At 41.5% G+C, this 20,888-nt stretch overlaps 1 protein-coding gene and 1 long non-coding RNA gene across 5 annotated transcripts in view; one reads left to right on the top strand and one right to left on the bottom strand.

The window, feature by feature from the left end:
- The window catches only part of KCNAB1 (potassium voltage-gated channel subfamily A regulatory beta subunit 1), a 386,948-nt gene that overhangs the window by 279,234 nt on the left and 86,826 nt on the right, over positions 1-20,888 (top strand). The gene's annotated exons all lie outside the window — the stretch shown is intronic.
- Positions 1,668-20,736, bottom strand: LOC122241949. Its single transcript, XR_006222047.1, has 3 exons — positions 20,700-20,736; positions 13,576-13,872; positions 1,668-2,520 (listed from the first exon to the last, which is right to left on the bottom strand). It is a non-coding gene; the product is annotated as an uncharacterized LOC122241949 (long non-coding RNA).

Below are 20,888 nucleotides of genomic sequence, written 5' to 3'. Positions count from 1 at the left end.
TAGTTTGTGAGCTCTGAGGGGGCCAGGAACCACGACGACAGATTTGATCGTCCTCATAAAGCACGGAGGCTGGCACCTCTCATTCATTCTCACGGTCGTGGATTGCGTGAAGATGTGCCAGACGCTGTGCTGGGGGAAAGGGGGGGGGAAGATGCACTAGAGCACCACTACCTGGCCTCACACAGTGAGTGAGTGCAGGGGTGGGGGTGGGGGGGCAGCGACCAGATTCCTGGGATGGATTACATCTCTGGGCTTTGTGCCCCCAGAGGACACCCTGTATTTATGTTTGCTGGTGAGCTTCTTCAGTCTGACTTATTTCTTGCTGGATTATCCGTTCAGATCACATGCCTAGATCAGAGAAGGCGTTCAGTATGTCTCATTCATAGAATGAATGAATGAATGAATGAATGAGTGAGTGAATCACAGTGTGACCAGTGCTCTGAGAGAAATCTGAGGTGCTGTGGGAACACATATGAGGACTGCCTAAGGGAGAGGTGGGCAGGTCATGGAAGGCTTCCTGGAGGAAGAGACAGCCGAGTAAGAGAGGACAGTAGGGTAGGAAAGGGTGAGGCCAAAGAGTAAACAAGGTAAAAAGCAGTCTAACAGTGACTAGTGCTAGTAACAGTGCTAGGAGTAGAGAGGCAGAGGGTAGAGAGGTAAGACACAGAAATGGCACAGATGAGGAAGTGACCACCTCTTCTGGGGAGTCGGGGAAGGTGCTGGGCGAGGCAGTGGGATTTTGAGGGATGCAGGGGAATCTGTTAGGGTGATATGAAAGAAATCTGCAGCCATTTCTTTTTCTTTCTTTCTTTCTTTCTTTCTTTCTTTCTTTCTTTCTTTCTTTCTTTCTTTCTTTCTTTCTTATTTTTTTTTAATTTCTCACTTGACCCTCACTCAGATCTAGGCTTGAGTGTTGCTTTCCTGACCATCCAGGTCCAACTAGAGGCTTCCTATTAGTCCCCATTGCAACCCCTCTTACCAGTGTGTGGCCTTTTGGGTCCTGTGCTGTAATTGTTTGAGTGTTTTTCTGTCTTCCCCACTGGACTGGGAGCCCCAGGAAACAGAGGCCATTGTTATCATTTGCCATTTTGACCCCACCATCTGGCATGGTTCTGGGGGAATGATGGGGCCTCGATAAGTATTTTCGAAATGAAGTGATAAACTCAGGAAGAAAAGCGTGGAGGAAATCTAAGTTAGCACGGCCTGGAGGAAGAATTATATAGGGAGAGAAAATGATAAGAGAGGACTTTGGAAAGATGATGGAGAACATTGGAAGCCATGCCACAAAGCTTGGAATTGATCTGTTTTGTGATGGGGAGTCACTTGGCCAGATGCATTTTAGGAAGCTCACTCTGGTCGCAGTGGTCACAGCAGATAGCAAATTAGGACTGGAAATAGAAGCAAGGAGAGAGGCTGCACCGGACTCAAATATCCTGGCTTTTACAGAAGATTAAATGTAACCATCAGTTACTTGCTCACTAACTGTGAGCCCAGTTCATCATACTGTGTACCTAGACAGACCGCCTACACAGAACACATATGGCAGTTGTGAGTAAATGAGGCTTGATCAAATTAGCAAAAGATGGGTAAAGAAAACACAAAAGGAAATGCTTTTAAAAGCATAAAATAAAATCTCAGAAAAATGGCCTAAAATAGGTGTCAGCATAACAAATTACGAAGTTTTAGAGATTGGGTAAAAAAAAAAAAAAAATGCTGGTTTCTAGATATGTTCTTTACATTAAAGGGCAAAAATAAATGGAAAATATAGGAATGGGCAAATAAAAATCAGACAAACATGAACAAAAAGGAGGTGAGGTGGTGGTGTAAAATTAATATTAAATGAACAAAGTAGAATTCAGGTAAAGAAAAGATACAGTAATGAGCGGTGATAATTGGTGGAGTGAGCTCCCTAAGAAGGAGCAAGGGGATAGAACCCAGATCCATGGAGATCCATGGAGAAACAGGTCTTGAATAGAAGGAAGCCTCTTCCACAGTGACAGGAAGAGAGGGGGAAAAGATGGGTGTCATCTTAGTTCATGATCCCTTAACTGAGGAGCCAACGATGAGTACACACCCATCTGAGGGTGAAGAAGGTGGGGTGTCTGCATCCCAGAGGGAGTCCTCAGGCAGGTGGAGACTACTGGGAATGGGCAGGACATCCATTGTGTCTGTGATGGGTAGGTTGCTGGACTTGGGAGCAAGAAATAGAGGGGACAGTAGTTTGTCTGCTTTTATATTCTCGGTGAAGTAGGAAGTGTGAGTGGTCTGCTGATGCTGGAAGAAGAAAAAGTGGGGCCTGAGGTTGAGAAAAGTAGAGCATCTTTGAAATCCAAACAGTGGAGGAAAATGATCCAAAAACAGAGCCCTGATGGGCTCTATGCATAGTTACTGTAGACCGAGAATTTACAATGCATCTGTCTCTGTCTTCTGTGATTTTCTCCAGCTCGGCTCAGCATCTTGGTTATGGGTGATGAGAGCCAGACAGTCAGATTGATCCGGGTGGGGATTTTTGCCAGGCAGCTGCAGTAAAAGAACAGGGAGACAATGGAGCTGAGAACAGGGTAAGAGAATCTTTTACATACTCAATCACATCATTCAGCCATCCTAACTTTCCTGGTCAAGGAAGGAATTGAAGACAGAGTAGACTGGAAGAAAGTGAAGAGTTTAAGGACAGAGTGTGTGAGGGAAGGTAACTGTACAAGATGAGCAAGAATGAGAAATTCTAGCAGCTACACAGAGGCTAATCACCAGATCTTTTATATATATGTTTGGAATAGGATTGAGGCACACCTCCACCCAAGTTCTCTTGTGCCCCAGTTCAGTTCCATGTCTCTTGGCACTTTCGTGGTCTTCTGTTTCCACTCCATCAACATTTTCTACCTTTCCATCTAATAGTCACTGCCTGTCATGCATACATTTTTTTAATTGAGGTTTATACTTGGGAGTTTGCAATATCCAAGTTGTGCTAAATGTATATAGTTTCTATACCAGCATAACTTTAAGAAGCCTTGACATCTTAGATCGATCAGTGACTTCTGTGTCAGTCTCCAATGGTCCCACTGAGCCATATGAAGAAGACCATGGATTCTCAATGACCTCTGTGGGGAATGGTGACGCAAAAAATTGAAAATGTTCTTATGTTTGTCTTTGGAATGAATTTTTAATTTCTGTTTGAATATGGGTTCCATAGACATGAAAACCTATTAAAGGAAAATCAAGAGTTATCTAGACTTAATAAAATATGCAGGAATGGGGTAATGATCTAGTAGCCCCTCTCTGCCTAGGCTTCTGTTAAGCTTTTAGATCTCCATATTGAATTAATCATTCTATACCGCACCAGTGGGAGAAATTCCACCTTGACCCCATCAGACTGACATGTCACACTTGCACCCTCCTCTGTCAGGATTGGTGGTCCTTGTCATCTTGTCCCAGAAAATGAGACTGCTGACGCTCTTTTTTATTTCACCCGTTTTTTCTTCCTACTAAGCTATTTTCGCTACAGTCATTTACTGCCACTGGGATTTTTGCACAAGGTTAATAGTACTAATAAAATGAAGGGCAAAGCACCAAAGAGAGAACCTTGAAAGAATAGTCTGTAACCCTTTATTTGGTCAGGGCTAAAAACTCTGCAAGACATTACAGCCTTGAGTTTGGGGTGAAGGCCACTTTCAACCTTCTTTGCTGAATTGTTCTTCACTCTCTGGGCCCTGCACTTAATGTCATACTGGGATGTTGTAGAAGAATTGAGTCCATTCCAGTGATGTCCCAACTGCTGCCTGGACCAGTTTTTTACTGTAGCTGCCATCACAGTCACATGGGAGATTTTGAAAAATACCTGTGCCTGGGCTCTTCCTCAGACCAAGTAAATCAGACTCTCTGGGATGTAGCAGGGCATGAGCTCCCAAGTGGTTCTATTAATTGGGCCAGAGTTGAGAATCACTGACCTGGACAAGGAGCTCCAAACTCTGCTTCTGAAGAGTTGAGGGGGCAACCCTGGCTCACCGGCTGAGTTACTTGTTCATCACATGGCTGGGTTTAAGAGGGAAGCTTTGAAGGGCACCTGGGTGGCTCAGTCAGTTAAGTGGCCAACTTCAGCTTAGGTCATGATCTTACAGTTTGTGGGTTCAAGCCCCGCGTCAGGCTCTGTGCTGACAGCTCGGAGCCTGGAGCCTGCTTCAGACTCTGTGTCACCCTCTCTCTCTGCCCCTCCCCCGCTCATGTCCAGTCTCTCTGTCTCTCAAAAATTAATAAACATTTTATTTTATTAAAAAAATTTTTTTAAAAAATTTATGTATTATTGAGAGACAGAGAGAGACAGAGCATGAGCAGGAGAGGAGCCGAGAGACGGGGAGACACAGAATGTGATGCAGGCTCCATGCTCTGAGCTGTCAGCACAGAGCCTGAGGCGGGGCTCAAACTCACAAACTGTGAGATCATGACCTGAGCCGAAGTCAGACACTTAACTGACTGAGCCACCCAGGTGCCCCAAATGAATAAACTTTTTAAAAAAAAAAATTAAGATGGAAGCTTTGAGCACCTGAGAAATTTCACTTCCCAGGCAGTGTGCAAGAGGCACAGCCCTAGAGGAGGCAATTTTGATGTCCAGTTGAAAGAAGCAAATGCCAAGTGTGGAGTTTGTTTTTCATTTAGCTTTGGCCTCCAATTAAAATTCAAAAATTCTGTGGCATTTTTGAATGTTTTAGTCTATCCACCACTCTCCATGGGTCGCTTCAGAATAATCCAAAATAAATAAGTTTTCCTAAGCTTTGTTAAGGTGGGTATACTGTTAGAGTTGATACATTCCAATGTTGACTTTGCCTTTCGCTGTGGTCTCTGGAAAAGTCATTTATCTTCTTATGGAACTTTTGGTGCTTTAAATAGTACCTCTTTGGAAGATAAGAAGGGAAGTAACATTTAGTGAGCATCCTTTGTATGTGTAGTACTGTACTAAACACTTGATATATGCTGTTGAAATCATTTGGAGCCAGAGTGCCTGGGCTTACAACCTGGCTGAGCTACTCCCAACAAATACACTCAAGAGCCCAGAGTGGTCCTGAGTTTCAAGTGACGTGACGTCTATAAAGTGTGTAGCACAATGGCTGGCACAACGCGAGTTCTCGAAAAAGCGTTGGCTGGCTTTATCATCATCTCACAGAGTTCTCACAGCGATCCTGGAGTGGGTGTTATCCTTCGTTTTAGAGATGATCAAAGTCTTCAAAGTCAACCTATTTATCCATGGACACATTTTAGGATTGTTGCAAACTAAGAAATAATTTCAGGACTTGAGAGAGAGTTAACCTGCAAAAGTGAGCTCTGTTCTGGGGGGAGGAGGGACAATGATGAATAAGACAGACAGACTCCCTCTCTTTGTGGAGAGTGGGCAGAGCTCTCTGCCGACCTTCAGGACCCATGAGGCGCTGTATGTACCAGATCTTCTGGTAGCACATTCTTCACCATGATTATGTATTCTTTCCTAATTAATAGACAGCTCTAGTCCCTCATAGGGAGTAGCCCCTAAGGGTCTTGACTAATCACAAAATGCTCAAAGATGGAGAGTCACCAGGTGGATATTTTTGCTACCTCAGGAGTTTCTTCTGGGAAGACTCTCCCTTGTTTCCTGAAACCAGGGCCCCTAGTGCTAGCGTAGCAGAAGGAGTAACAAGAGGCTATCAGTGCTTTAAGAGGGCAAATACAGGTGTTATTCTATGATGAGTCCCAGATCCATGGCAACCTCCAAGACCCTTTCTGGAATGTTTCTTTCCTTCCTTCCTTCCTTCCTTCCTTCCTTCCTTCCTTCCTTCTTTCTTTCTTTCTTTCTTTCTTTCTTTTTTTCTTTCTTTCTTTCTTTCTTTCTTTCATTTTATATAGTTTAATTTATATCCAAGTTAGTTAGCAATGATTTCAGGAGTAGATTCCATAATGCCCCTTATTTATTTAGACCATCCCTCCTCCTACAACCCCTCCAGAAACCCTCTGTTTATTCTCTGTATTTAACAGTTTTTTTATGTTTTGTCCCCCTCCGTGTTTTTGTATCATTTTTGCTTCCCTTCCCTTATGTTCATCTGTTTTGTATCTTAAATTCCTCATATGAGTGAAGTCATATATTTGTCTTTCTCTGACTAATTTTGCTTAGCATAATACCCTCCAGTTCCATCCATGTAGTTGTGAATGATGAGATTTCATTCTTTTTTTCCTACTTCATTTATTTTATTTTGTTTTTGTTTTTTACTTTTTTAATTTTATTTTTTATTTTTTAAAATTTACATCCAAATTAGTTAGCATATAGTGCAACAATGATTTCAGGAGTAGATTCCTTAATGCCCCTTACCATTTAGCTCATCCCCCCTCCCACAACCCCTCCAGTAACCCTCTGTTTGTTCTCCATATTTATGAGTCTCTTCTGTTTTGCCCCCCTCCCTGTTTTTATATTATTTTTGTTTCCCTTACCTTATGTTCATCTGTTTTGTCTCTTAAAGTCCTCATATGAGTGAAATCTTATGATTTTTGTCTTTCTCTGACTAACATCACTTATCATAATACCCTCCAGTTCCATCCACATAGTTGCACATGGCAAGATTTCATTCTTTTTGATTGTCAAGTAATACTCCATTGTGTGTGTGTGTGTGTGTGTGTGTGTGTGTGTGTGTGTGTGTGTGTGTGTATTTACCACATTTTCTTTATCCATTCAGCCATTGATGGACATTTGGGCTCTTTCCATACTTTGGCTATTGTTGCTAGTGCTGCTATAAACACGGGGGTGCATGTGTCCCTTCGAAACAGCACACCTGTATCCCGTGGATAAATGCCTAGTAGTGCAATTGCTGGGTCGTAGGGTAGTTCTATTTTTAGTTTTTTGAGGAACCTCCATACTGTTTTCCAGAGTGGCTGCACCAGCTTACATTGCCACCAACAATGCAAAAGAGATCCTGTTTCTCCACATCCTCGCCAACATCTGTTGTTGCCTGAGTTGTTAATGTTAACCATTCTGACAGGTGTAAGGTGGTATCTCATTGTGGTTTTGATTTGTATTTCCCTGATGATGAGTGATGTGGAGCAGTTTTTCATGTGTCGGTTGGCCATCTGGATGTTTTCCTTGGAGAAGTGTCTATTCATGTCTTTTGCCCATTTCTTCACTGGATAATTTGTTTTTTGGGGATGGAGTTTGATAAGTTCTTTATAGATTTTGAATACTAACCCTTTATCTGATACATCTTTTGCAAATATCTTCTCCCATTCTGTTGGTTACCTTTTAGTTTTGCTGATTGTTTCCTTCGCTGTGCAGAAGCTTTTTATTTTGATGAGGTCCCAGTAGTTCATTTTTGCTTTTGTTTCCCTTGCCTCCAGAGACGTGTTGAGTAAGAAGTTGCCGCGGCCAAGATCAAAGAGGTTTTTGCCTGCTTTCTCCTCGAGGATTTTGATGACTTCCTGTCTTACATTTAGGTCTTTCATCCATTTTGAGTTTATTTTTGTGTATGGTGTAAGAAAGTGGTCCAGGTTCATACTTCTGCATGTCACTGTCTAGTTTTCCCAGCACCACTTGCTGAAGAGACTGTCTTTATTCCATTGGATATTCTTTCCTGCTTTGTCAAAGACTAGTTGGCCATACGTTTGTGGGTCCATTTCTGGGTTCTCTGTTCTGTTCCATTGATCTGAGTGTCTGTTCTTATGCCAGTACCATACTGTCTTGATGATTGCAGCTTTGTAGTATAGCTTGAAGTCTGGGATCGTGATGCCTCCTGCTTTGGTTTTCTTTTTTAATATTGGTTTGGCTATTTGGGGTCTTTTCTGGTTCCACACAAATTTTAGGATTATTTTAGCTCTGTGAAGAATGCTGGTGTTACTTGATAGGGATTGCATTGAATGTGTAGATTGCTTTGGATTGTATCGACATTTTAACAATATTTGTTCTAGATTTCATTCTTTTTGATTGCCGAGTAATACTCCATTGTGTGTATGTATGTGTGTGTGTGTGTGTGTGTGTGTATATATATATATATATACCATGTCTTCTTTATCTATTTATCTGTCAATGGACATTTGGGCTCTTTCCATACTTTGGCTATTGTTGATAGCACCGCTATAAACATTGGGGTGCATGTGCCCCTTCAAAACAGCACACCTATATCCCTTGGATAAATACCTAGTAGGGCAATTGCTGGGTCATAGGGTATTTCTATTTTTAATTTTTTGAGGAACCTCCATACTGTTTTCCAGAGTGGCTGCACTAGTTTGCATGGAATGTTCTTTCATTGTACGTGCTAATGTACTAGTTGGTGGATACACAGATTACTAACTCATAAGGGCCATAGATGGAGTCATATAGACTAATTTGTTTCCAAGCAATGAATTAATGAAAAGAAGATCAGCAGGCAATAAAAAAGGTATTGAACATTACTTCTATGCTGATCATTTCTTATCTGCTGTTCTTGAATTCATTCATTCATAAAACACTAAGTCCCTCCTATGTACCAGGTTTTATATAGTCTCTGGGGAGATAAGATTATGCTAAGATGTTAGTAGTTTTGAAAATGTCTCAAGAAGGCCTGTCTTCTGTTTTTGAGAATAATCCAAAATATTATTGACACAGAAATATCACTTTTGTGTTCTTTGATGTCTGTGGTTACCTAAATTTATAGATATATTTTTTTAAATGTTTATTTTCAAGAGAGAGAGAGAGCGAGCGAGCAGGGGATGGGTAGAGAGAGAGGGAGACAGAATTGGAAGCAGGCTCCAGGCTCTGAGCTGTCAGCACAGAGCCTGATGTGGGTCTTGAAATCGTGAACTGTGAGATCATGACCTGAGCCAGAGTCAGACGCTTAACCAACTAAACCACGCAGGCACCCCTGTAGATATATTTTCATACAGTACCTCAGGGAGTTTCCTTCCATTCCTGTAAAATTGGGACTATGTGGTTATAGTGCCATCACCTCAATGCCAAAGCCTGGCTGGGAGCATCAGTGTCCAAATCAGGCTTCCGGGAGCTGTTCTGGGCTTCTCTCATATCCTTATTACTTTTTCAGTATAGCATAATATACCATTTCAAAGGAGAATGACTCTATTAGAGTTTGGATTGAATGGGATCTCCTAAAGATTACAAATATATCAACATGCTTTTGATTTATTATTGCTTCCTTTTCTTCTTTAACATGATAAATTTCCATACATAATTTCTGAAAAGGGAAGGCCTGTGTCACTTAGTTAGAAGTAATGCATTAAAAAACACTCATGTATAGTTCTATGGAAGATGCAAAAATACCCCATCCACTCAATACAGCTATGAGTTTCCCATTAGGAAAAGGATGTTACAGGTTGAAAAAAAAGAACAAAGCTGAAATCATTAACAGTTGGTAGCAATCAGAGATAGATAAAATAAGCTAATTTTTATATCTAAAATCATAAATCTACAGGGAAATGAGAACTGAGTTAATTTGAGTGTAACAAGGTTGGGGACTTTTTAATCTTTAGGTTTTTGCTAAATTATTCCTTACATATTTCCTCAGTTTTAATTTCTCTGTATTTCAAAAACTTCTTAGTCAAAAAATGTGTGAATCATTTTGTATTCCTACTTTCATTAGTCATACTTAATACTATAAACTCATTTAATACTATAAAATCATTAAGCTCAGAGTCCAACAGGAAAAATTTGAAGACTATCACAAAATATTTTTCATTCCTTATTACAACGCATTACCCTTATCTTCTTTTCACTAAAAGTTTCTTTGCCTTGCCATGGAATTAACATTTATCTCCTAGCATATCCTGATAGTCCTATGAACATACCCCATAGTTTTTATGTATAGACACACCAGAGTTATTCAAAACTTTTACTGTTTGGAGAGACGAGAACTCACTGAACCTTCAAAAAAAACTATATCCCTGCACAAATATAAAAAGATTAGACATAAATTTTTCAGAGATAAAAGAAAGCATAAAGGAGGTTACAACTTTCAGACTTCTTAACAATGGTGTTTTCTAGACAGTTCTAATTTATAGTAACTTCTGTGGAAAGGCAAAAGATAAAAAATAAATTAAAAATATATTTGAATGGGAGCATCTTGGTGGCTCAGTCGGTTAGGCGTCTAATTCTTGGTTTCCACTCAGGTCATGATCTCATGGTTTTGTGAGTTCGAGCCCCGTGTGGGGCTCCACGCAGACAGTGTAGAGCCTGCTGGAGATTCTTTCTCTCCCTCTCTGTCTGCTCCTCCCCAACTCACACTCTCTCTGTCTCTCTCAAAAGTAAATATAAATTAATAAATAAATAAATAAATAAAAATAAAAAATTTTAAAAATATATAAATATACATATATAAGCATATATATGTACTTATATATACATATATATATACATATATGTACATATATATATGTATATATATATGTACTTATATATATACTTATATATATACATATATAAGTACATATATATACACATACACACACACACACACACACATATATATATGTATATATATATATACCCACATACACACACACACACACACACACACACACACACACACACACATATATATATGTATATATATATATATACCCACATATATATTTGAATGTATACTATGTTCCAGGCCCTGTGAATTCACAGAAAAAAAAAAAATTTAAAAAAAGGACTTTTCTTAATAGCAGATCCCATTTTTAAAGAAGATATTGGGAATATTTTAATTTGTTGAAAAACAAAAACCAGCAATTGCCATTTAACCCTGGTGTCCCATAGTAGTTATCTGATTTTATTCTAATACTGTGTTATTTCACCTACATTCACTATTCTGTACATTTCTTATAGGAGTTCTTCCAAAGAACCAAAATGAATAAAGCATCTGAATGATGCTTGGTGGTTATAAGCACCCTGGAAACTTCACTGTAAGAAATAATTTTCAGCATGTAATTATCAGTACATGAAAATATGAAGAATTTTAACCGAGAAACTTAATACAAAATACTAACAAAATATGAACACAGCCTCTTTTTCATGTTCAGGAAGTAGGAAGAGCTATAATTTGGTGAAACCCTTGTTTATGAATGGATTTCCCAGGGAAGTAATAATGATTTTTAAAAAATGCTTCTGGTTATAAAAGTTTTAATATTCATTTCCGTAGTGTGGGCACAAAATTAAAACACACGGAGAAAAAAAAATCATCTGAGAATCTTTTTGGCTTCATTTTAACTTTTCATAATAGGCTCAAGGTGCAGGAGTCCTAGCTCCATAAGGAAATTAAAGGGGCTTAAGCCATGGATTTAAATTACCATGTATTACTAATTCTAACCCCTAAATGTGGGGGAGGGATTATTGTTTTCGGGTGGAAGACTGAGAGCAGTGAAATGTCATTCACAAGAGCCCCAGTTGAGTAGTGTCAACCCCACAATTCTGCTTTATAATGCAAAACTGTCTCTTCTAATCTCCATACCCGCCCCCCCTCCCCCACCATCCAATACTTCCATCACTACTTCCTTGTCTTTAAACTTACTGAGCAGATTCATGGGAAAACAAAACAAAATGGTTGCAGGCAGATTTGCCCTGAAACAAATCTTAAAACAAAATGGAGCTGGCGGTATCCCCGCACAATGAAGTACATAAGACTTTAAATCAAAGAAAGAAGGAAAATATCAAATATCTGTACGTTCTCAATAAGGATCATGAAGAAGCTTACGTCAGTCCCAGCCATTTAACCCTCAAAACATCAAGCCTATGCGCAGGCATTAGACGAGGTCCAGGGTCCAACTCCCCACAGGTTTTCTGGGAGGCCACACACCCCCACCCCAACCTTGCATAATCTAAGACTGACTCCCCTTTGCCACTGCCTTGCCCACTGGTATCCCATGCCCCAGAATTCCTTCAATGACAGGCACATGTCATTATTGCTCAGCCCTTAGCCTTGGCTCTGGGGTTCTTAAGGGTTTGAGAGCTTAAAGCCCAGGATGGTTCTGTGCATGAGGTCTTATGGGAAGTCAAGCTAAACGTGTCCTGAGGTTGAGTTGAGAGAATCTGCGAGCATGGAGGTGGCTCAGAAGATTGGGGGCAAGTGTATGCCATTCTTACACCACAGATGAGGCAATCTGGGGGCAGAAACTGGTTTAAAGCTCATCAGAAGGAAGGTTCAGTGGAGGAGGCATTTGGCAGAGGGAAAACATAGGAAGTTTCATGAAAGAAGGTGTTGTTACAAGCATTTCCAGCAGCCACTATGCATACCACTTATCTGGAGCAGAGCAGTGGGGTTGTAGGGGAGGCATCATTACCAGAAAGCAGCCCGGGGCTGGGAGAGACCATGGCCTTGGAGGCCCCACCACTAACCAACCGTGGAAAGACACTTCTCTATCATTTCACCTCCTCATCTATAAAATAAGTGCAACTCTTCAGATCTTCCAGAGTTGCCTGTAGATGGGAATACTACTCCCCATTTACGATATGGAACCTGTCTGAAAGCCCACTTTTATTCCGCATGGTCTTTACCCCTTCCTTACCTAGTTTCATTGCTATTTCAAGTTCTTTTATTGAAGTGCAGGTGTGAAAGCAGCCCCCTCAACCTCCCCCTTCCCCAGAGCTGGAGTGGTATTACTGGTTCTTGCAAGAAGAAGTAATCAAAGTAAAAAAGAAAAGGCTACGTTGTTATCGTATTTGTTAACTCAGGCCAGATGCTCATTAGCAATACACTAGAAGCCAAAAATGAAAAACCAGGCTGCAGCTTGGATCCAAAAATAAGGGCCAGGCTCTGTGGAAAACATCAACAGATGCAAACCAGAACAGGGAAGAACGTTTTGTCTGCACCATTTGAAAAAGATAGAACCTTCAGCTGTGTCCCAGGCCCCCAGACATAGATCCGTGTCTAGTTTATCTGTAGGGGCCACACAGGTATAAAGAAAAGGAGGAGATACTCATATCTCAGTATGAGAAGCATCTAGAACTGTGGTCCTCAACCCTGGCTGCAACTGGAGTCACCAGAGGATCTTTTAAAAATTTTGATGCCAAGGTCCTGTTCCCAGAGATTCTGATTTAACTGGTCTGGTGAGGGACCATAAAAAAGTCACCCTTTAAAGCTATACAAGCTATACAGATGTGCAGCCAGAGCCGAAGACCACGACCCCTCATCCACGGTAGCGAATGGGGGAAACGACCAACATGCTGCACGCAGTCTTGGGTTGGAGACCCTTTCTCACTAGGGCTGGAATGCACATGTTTCCAAAATGTTTACTTACTGACTCAACAGATGATTATTAAGTACCTACTGTGTGCAGCCTCCACTTCAATGGCTAGGGTTAAAAATTTTAAATTAAACTCAGTCCTTGCCCTCAGGACAGTTGTTGGGGAAGTTGCATGAGAAAATAAAGTATGTAACTGCAAAACAATGTGGTCGGTATAGTAAGAGCAGTTTGTTCAGAGTGGTAGGGGGAGAGTGAATGGGGTGACTCCCCTCAAAGTCCAGCCACAGAATCATGAAATTAGAGACGAAGGAAGTTTGAGGTCCCCAATTTTGTACAAGGAAACGAGAAACCAAGAGGTTGGGACATTCTCAGGAACACAGAATTAATGGAACAAGATCTAAAATACTCATTCTGACTCACCGGAGGAAGTGTTAGGGAACTGCGTCTTGCAGCACTGAATTCTGAGGCTGAAGAATAAGCAGGATTTGGGCACAAGGACATGGGAGAGGGTTCCGTTCTCCAGAGACTCAGCCTGAAGCTCAGACAGGAAAGGGCCTGCAGGGTCATTCCCCGGACCTGATCTCAGGCGGTGGCCAACAGCTGAGTGCCCCCTCCTCCAAGTCAGCACTGGTCCTGGGCTCACATGATTTCTTGCTTTCCAGTGCAGGTTAGGGGGGATGCTCCTCCCTCCAGCTCCACATTTCTCTGGGAATCATTCTATTCAAATGAGATAGTAAACACATTAATTTTGCCCAGTGAGTTGTCTAAGTTCAATGAGATCTGGGTTTTGAACTTCTAACTTTAAACTTTTCAGCGATATAACAGATTAATAACTCCACACACCTTTGTGGATTAAACACCCTTTGACCATTTGGTCAGCCTTGACTACCTAGAGTTGGTATGTGCTCTACTTGCAAAACAAGAATTGTTAAATCCATAATGAAATGTGTTGAATTGGTTCTCCATTCTCCCCTTCCTCTGACCTGGGTGTTGTCTTTAAAGTCTCGTCTTCTCTCTGGGGCACCTGGGTGGCTCAGTCAGTTAAGCACCTGACTTCAGCTCAGGTCATGATCCCACAGTTGATGAGTTTGAGCCCCGAGTCAGGCTCTGTGCTCACAGCTCAGAGCCTGGAGCCTGCTTTGGCTTTTGTGTCTGCCTTTCTCTGCCCCTTCCCCAGCTCACACTCTGTCTCTCTCTTTCTCTCAAATAAATCAACATTAAAAAAAATTTTTTTTAAAAATAAAGTCTCACCTTCTCTCATATCCTACATCCTTTTGATCAGCCAATCCTATTGGCTATCCTTCAAAGTCTATCCAAAATTCAAGTACTTCTCCCATCCTTGCTACTACTACCTCAGACCCACCACCATTGTCCTGTCTCACCTGGATTTTCACAACAGCCTTCCAGCTGTGCTTGTATTTCAGACTTAGCCTCAGAGGTGTGATCTCCCTACCACAGATGCTCCACTTTGAGAAGGGTCAGACTGTGTCACTTCTCTGTTGGTATTGGCCTGTCCAGGGTCCTTCCTAAGACTGACATGACCCCACGTGATCTGTTCTCTCTGACTTCTCGGACCTTACTTTTTCTTCTCTGACCATACTGGCCTCCTCACTGACCTCGAAAAGGCCCCTTCCCCGCTATTCACCCTGAGACTGGAACGCTGCCTTCAGATGGTTGCACAGTGAGCTCATCCACTTTCTTTGCATCTTTTCTCCAAAATCACTTTCTTTGCGAACTTTATCAGACTACCCTATCTAAAATCTCAAGGCTCACCCCCTGACATTTCATATACCGCATCGCTGCCTTATAAAAATGACTCTCTTTAACGGTCGTCAGTAAACACTATGTATTTTATGTTTTATTGCCTTATAAGATTAACATTCATAAATAAGTACTGCATATTTATTTTTTCTTATTATTTTGTCTTTCCTCATAAATCTACTCCAGAAGTAATTTTTAGTTTTGTTCACTGTTGCATACTGATCATTTAGGTATAATGCCTCGCACATGGTATACTCAATAAATACTAGCTGAATGAGAGAGAACAGAAAAATTACCTGTGACATAATAAATATTACAATTGCATTTATAGATTCCTTTCCTGATAGTTATAAAAAAAAATCCAGGCCATAAGCAGGTCAAACTGCAATATAGAAAAGGAGGTCACCAAATCTATAACCTTAAAGTGACTCAAACACAAATTGAGGGACATTCTACAAGTACTTGATTGGGACTCTTGAGAAACATCAAGGTCGTGAAAGACAAGGGAAGACTCAAGAGCTGTCACAGATCAGAGGAGACCAAGGAGACGTGATGCCTAGATGCAATGCTGGATCCTGTGTAGGACGCTGGAACAGAAGTAGACACTGAACTTCAGAAAGGGTCTACAATTTAACTGTACCAATGTTAATATCCTGCTTGCAATGAGGGCACTAGGATGATGTATATTTTAAAGGGAGGTAGCCTACTTGAAAACATTATTACATTCTAAATGTCGAAATATCTCTTCCTACTCAAGCAAGGAGGTTATTTAAATGATAAACATGTTTCCTGAATGAATAACAAGAAGCAATTACCCTGTAAACCACCAGCAAAGCAACCAAGGAACCAAGATAGGGTGTGTGTGTGGTTATGTGTGTGCGTGGATACATTTGCAAAGGAAGTTTTCTTTTCTTTTTTTTACAGTTCAGTAATTTTTCTATGCCATCGTAGCTGTATGCTCTGGATACAAACAGATTTTCAAAGCATATGTTCCTTGATGTATCAAGGAGTTTCATCAGAAGACATAATAACAGTTCAAAGTTCTCTTTATACTCTGCTTGTAAAAGGTTAGAAATAACAAGTGTCAGTTTAGTAAAATTATCTTCTAAGTAACATCCCACTAATTTAAGATTTCACAGTGAAGTAATCATACACCATTCTAGGTCTCGAGAAGGCATGTTCTCATTAGAAGCAGAAAAATGATTAAGAAATTTGTCACAGAGGGTTTCTGAGAATGACATTAACTAATAAACCACCTTATATTTTCTGGAGAGGAGCAGTAAAGAATAAAATCATACAAGCAGCATTCTCCTGTCTGAAGGATGCTGCTTGATAGCTCCCCATCAGAAAGGAATTCACCCTATTTATAAGTGGTAGGTCTTCATTGGGGGTGGCTGGTGAACTCTGCCTGCACTGGGTCACCCCCTCCTCACTGGTGGCCCTGCAGCCAGGGAGAAGGGCCTTCCCTTGCCCTTCTTCAGGAGGGGGCCTGGCTAGCTGGGCTCCTGGGGTCAGGGAGAAATATATCAATCACCCAAGGACTAGAAGAGCTGTTGACAAGCATTACTCATGTTTCTATAAGTCAAAACAAACATGTTTGTTTGGTGGGAAACTATCCCAGTATTTTTGTAGATTACAGGCAAAGAGGCAATTACATCCAATTTCACCAAAACTTACTGACCATCCTCTAAGGACTGACTCACTTCTGTTCTAGGGCTGTGGACATAAGATGAATGGAATAAAATCCTAACCCTCAGATAGCTTACTTCCTTGTAAAAGATGTAGAAGTTTGTCAGCAAATAACTAGAAGATAAATGGGTAGGAAATGTCTGAAGGACCAGAGAGGTAGCATACCTGAACTAAGTAAGCTGAATATAAGAATAACCAAGTCCCCAAAATAGAACCAAACTCTGTTTTTGCTAAGTTATAGTGTAGGCCTGTAACTGAGTGTAAATATATATGTGATACCCATATTCTATTTATATTAAGATGTTTTAACTAACTGAAAAAGAAAAACATTTATTGCTATTTTTTTTTCATAATTCATTACTGCTTTGATTTGAAATCGGAAGCATGACACCTACTTCTTCTGAACCAAAATGTCAATCAGACCCTATACCTTTTCACCATGATATATAGAATGTAGCCTTAAATACTTAAACTGGGAGTGGTAGGTAGTTGTTTTCAGATTTATTTTGGAATAAAGCTTCTTCTAAACATAGGCTCTCCCAACATGGATCACATCTTTGTAAACGATGGTTACCAGTAAGGTGATCTCCAAGATATGTGTGCAATCCCAGTTTTCAACATTACCATATTCAGTCTTCAGTACCATTGTGTACTATTGCTCGAGAATTTTAAATGACAGGCCTTCATTTGTATCAAAAATTAACCAAGGAAGGTAAGCTGAATAATGGTGGTTTCTTTTCATAAAGTTTGTAAGCCAGTATTCAATGGCCCAGTTGTGGAAAATGAATTTCAAGCTATTATTTTCATTTCTGGAAACTGATTTCAACATGGGCAAGTGGACCACATTATTCCTAAACAAATGAATTTCCCAAAGACTCTTACGTGGTCGGGACTGAGAGAAACAAACGAGACCTTTGTACAAATAACTTGCAAATAGCCCTGTAGAGAAATATTCAAAAGGTGTAAATGGGTTGTAATATCAGTAAGAAGCTTGCAACTTTGGGCCAGTCTTTGCTGCTGAGTGGAGCTAGGACTATTCCCTCTGATGACACGAACAGTTAAAAGAAATCTCTTTCAGTTTCACAGCACAAGTAAGCCAGCAAATTTATCAACCCAACACTGACCTGATTTTGCTCAAAGATACAGAAGACTAGCTAATCCGTGGTACTAATTACTTGTCCCATTTCAGCTTTGTAGCCCAAAGCAATTCCTAATGAGTGCTGAAATTAATGGACTTATGTATAGTGCCCTTACAAAATAGTGCCACCTCCAATCTGTGGCTTGAGAGATCCAACATCAGCCCTCCCCTCTGCGGGAGCCTCGTCTTGCGGTAACACTCATAGCTGGGAATAGTGTGTTCTACCTCCATTGGTCTGAGACCTTTCTCAGCACCACAGAAGCCATTTCCCGATGTTTTGCCTTTCAGGGACTCCTTGTCTAAAAGTTCTCTGACCCCTCCAAAATTCTCCCCGCATCACAAGTAAATACAGCTAAAGGTCTGCTCTTACTTACATCCACGTTCTAATTTGCTACAGTAGAAAGTACCACCACTGACTGAACTTACCCTGAAAGTTCTCAACCCTATTTTGAACATGCTGAGCTACAATGTTTCTGGTTACACTAACGTTTGCAAACGCTTGTTTATGCTCTGGACACATAATGTCTGCTGCATTCAAAAGAAACTCTTACAAAAGCATTTGTCTGTAAAAAGGTTTTGATGCCCAGGCGATTTTTTTCTTTAATAGAGAATTACATTTCACAGGAGATCGCTTATTTTCTTCTTGTTGGAAAACACACGCCACCGTTTCTTCAATCCATTAAGTTTTTCAGCGCCCATCTTTTCTGTGCACCCGTCATGGCTGGTTTTATTATGGTGCCTTAAGTTGTAATTTTTCTGGGCGTACATTCTCTGTTTGGATATTCTTCACATCCAACCCCTCCAACCCCCACAAAAAGTACGCTCCTATCTTTCTTTTTTTATACTCAACTCTCTTTTTTAGGAGATGCACAAGCTCATCTTTTTCTTAATTTTACAGTAAGAAAAATAGCAGTAAATGTGTAGTAGTAAATAACTGCTATTTGATTCCAATGTTGGATGCAAAGGAAGGTGTGTGGGTGCTCGCTACCTAGGGAGGGCATAACCCTTACACAGAGGGCACTGTTCAGGGCATGTCTGCCTTGTGGGGACACTAGTCTCCTGTGGTTCAGAGAAGCTGGAAATCAGACATTTTAAAGGAAAACTTCCTAATTATTTAAATAATGGTACCTTATTCAAAATGTATTAAAATACCAAGCAGGTCAACGTCGTTATAGCCAGACACAACAAGTCTGCAAGCATTTGGAACCTCTGGGGATGGAGGGTAGGACAGGAAAATAATTCATAGTCCCTGAGAACAAAGAAGAGAAAAGGTCCGATGATATCGGCGTGTTTCTGTGGAGTGTGGAATCCAAATGCCGTAATTAATTAGGAAGTATTCTCATGAGGATACCCTTCTTGAAGCCGGGCCTGTCTGGGGAGTCCTGCATATTTCACTTAATAGACTGACTGATGTTGGATTTCTTATCTGGAAGTAGGGATGATAAAACTGTCTTGGAAGCTTATGAAATGATCAGAGATCAAAGTATACACGTTTCTCAGATTCCTGTGACCATTTGTGAGGTGTGGGCATGGGGGCTCTGGCTGTTAGGAAATGCAGAACCAAAGATTTCAGACACATGTCTTTGTATGCCCCACACATACCACTTGTGCCCTGGCTCTCGCTCTTGCCCCCCTGCCTGTCTGCATCACGTCTCCTCACTCTGTGGAATGGCCTGCCACAGCTTGTCAGCACACACTGATGCTTCTGCCCTCTGGCTTTCCCCTGGAATGCCTGTTCCTTCCTTCATCATTCAGTAACCTCCCGTGCAGCTCAACCAAAATGTTACCCCTTCCAAGAAGTCTTTCTTGACTGCCACCTCCCACCAGTCTAGTAGAGCACTCTCTCCCTTCCTGCCTTGTGTTCGCCTCGATTTAGCCTTGTGCTATTGTCAACTGTGAGCTCCTGAGAGGGAGGAACTAGGTCCATCATCTCACTGTCCCCGGCATTTGGGTGCAACGCCTTTGCCAGGCATGCAATTCGGGCTAAAGACAAAAAATGGATCAAAGAGGGAATGAATGGTTGCGGTGACTGTAGACTGGTGTGGGGAGAGCCCACTAAGTCTGTTTCCTTCTTGCTTTTAATCTTTATTTATTTTTGAGAGAGAGAGAGAACGTGTGCAAGCAGGGAATGAACAGAGAGAGGGAGACGCAGAATCCCAAGCAGGCGTCAGGCTCCGAGCTGTCAGCACAGAGCCCGACGTGGGGCTCGAACTCACAGACTGCGAGATCATGACCTGAGCCGAAGTCAGAGCTTAACCAACTGAGCCACCCAGGTGCCCCCCTCTTGCTTTTAAATGCAGATCTTTGGCTGCTGATTGTGCCTCTCTCGCCCTGCCTTCCCAGTCCTCACTCCAGCTCTTGACTCCATCCCCAAACCAATGGAGATTTCCACCCTGGAGTAACAGGCTCAAACAGAGAAGGTGCTTAAGTGTCACCTTTTGGGGCTTGAAAGCATGGAGAGGAAGGACATCCTAGAGGATTCCTTTGGAAAAGTAATAGGGAACACAAAACAGAGTCCCTTGTTGGGGTTAAAGAAGGGAAGAACCATAATGCAAGGTCTCACCTTCATGTCAGAAATGGTGGCCTCATGTACCTTTTCCCTTGTGCCTTCTGAACTGGTGGCTTCCGCGACAATGCATGTGTAGCCAAAATGGGTTTGGTTGCCCTGCACTCTTGCACACTAGCCTTCATGGTCCCGTAGCAGAAGAAAAAGAGTTTTGTAGGACAGGGCTGCCATAGCATAGATGGGGCCTTTGAGTGAAGAAAGACAGCCCGTCCTCCAGAGGGATGCAGACCCCTGCTGGAGTATTTCCTGAGGGGAGGAGGGCGGCTGGACTTCATCTGGATACCCCGTGTGCCCCTTATCCAGATACCTTTGTGAACAACCAACTGAAGTAGCCCTGTTGCAAGAAAAATTATATATAATGTTATATAATATTAGAAAAATGTTCCGTACCTTGGATGGCTCAGTCAGTTACACATCTGACTCTTGGTTTTGGCTCAGGTCATGATCTCACGGTCCATGGGTTTGAGCCCCACAACGGGCTCCGTGCTGACGATGTGGAGCCTGCTTGGGATTCTCTCGCTCCTTCTCTCTCTCTCTGCCACTCCCCCAGTCGTTCTCTCTGTCTCTCTTAAAATAAAT

Source organism: Panthera tigris, chromosome C2 (genome assembly GCF_018350195.1).
Source record: "Panthera tigris isolate Pti1 chromosome C2, P.tigris_Pti1_mat1.1, whole genome shotgun sequence".
NCBI lineage: Eukaryota > Metazoa > Chordata > Mammalia > Carnivora > Felidae > Panthera > Panthera tigris.
This window is presented reverse-complemented; position numbering and strand designations above follow the sequence as displayed.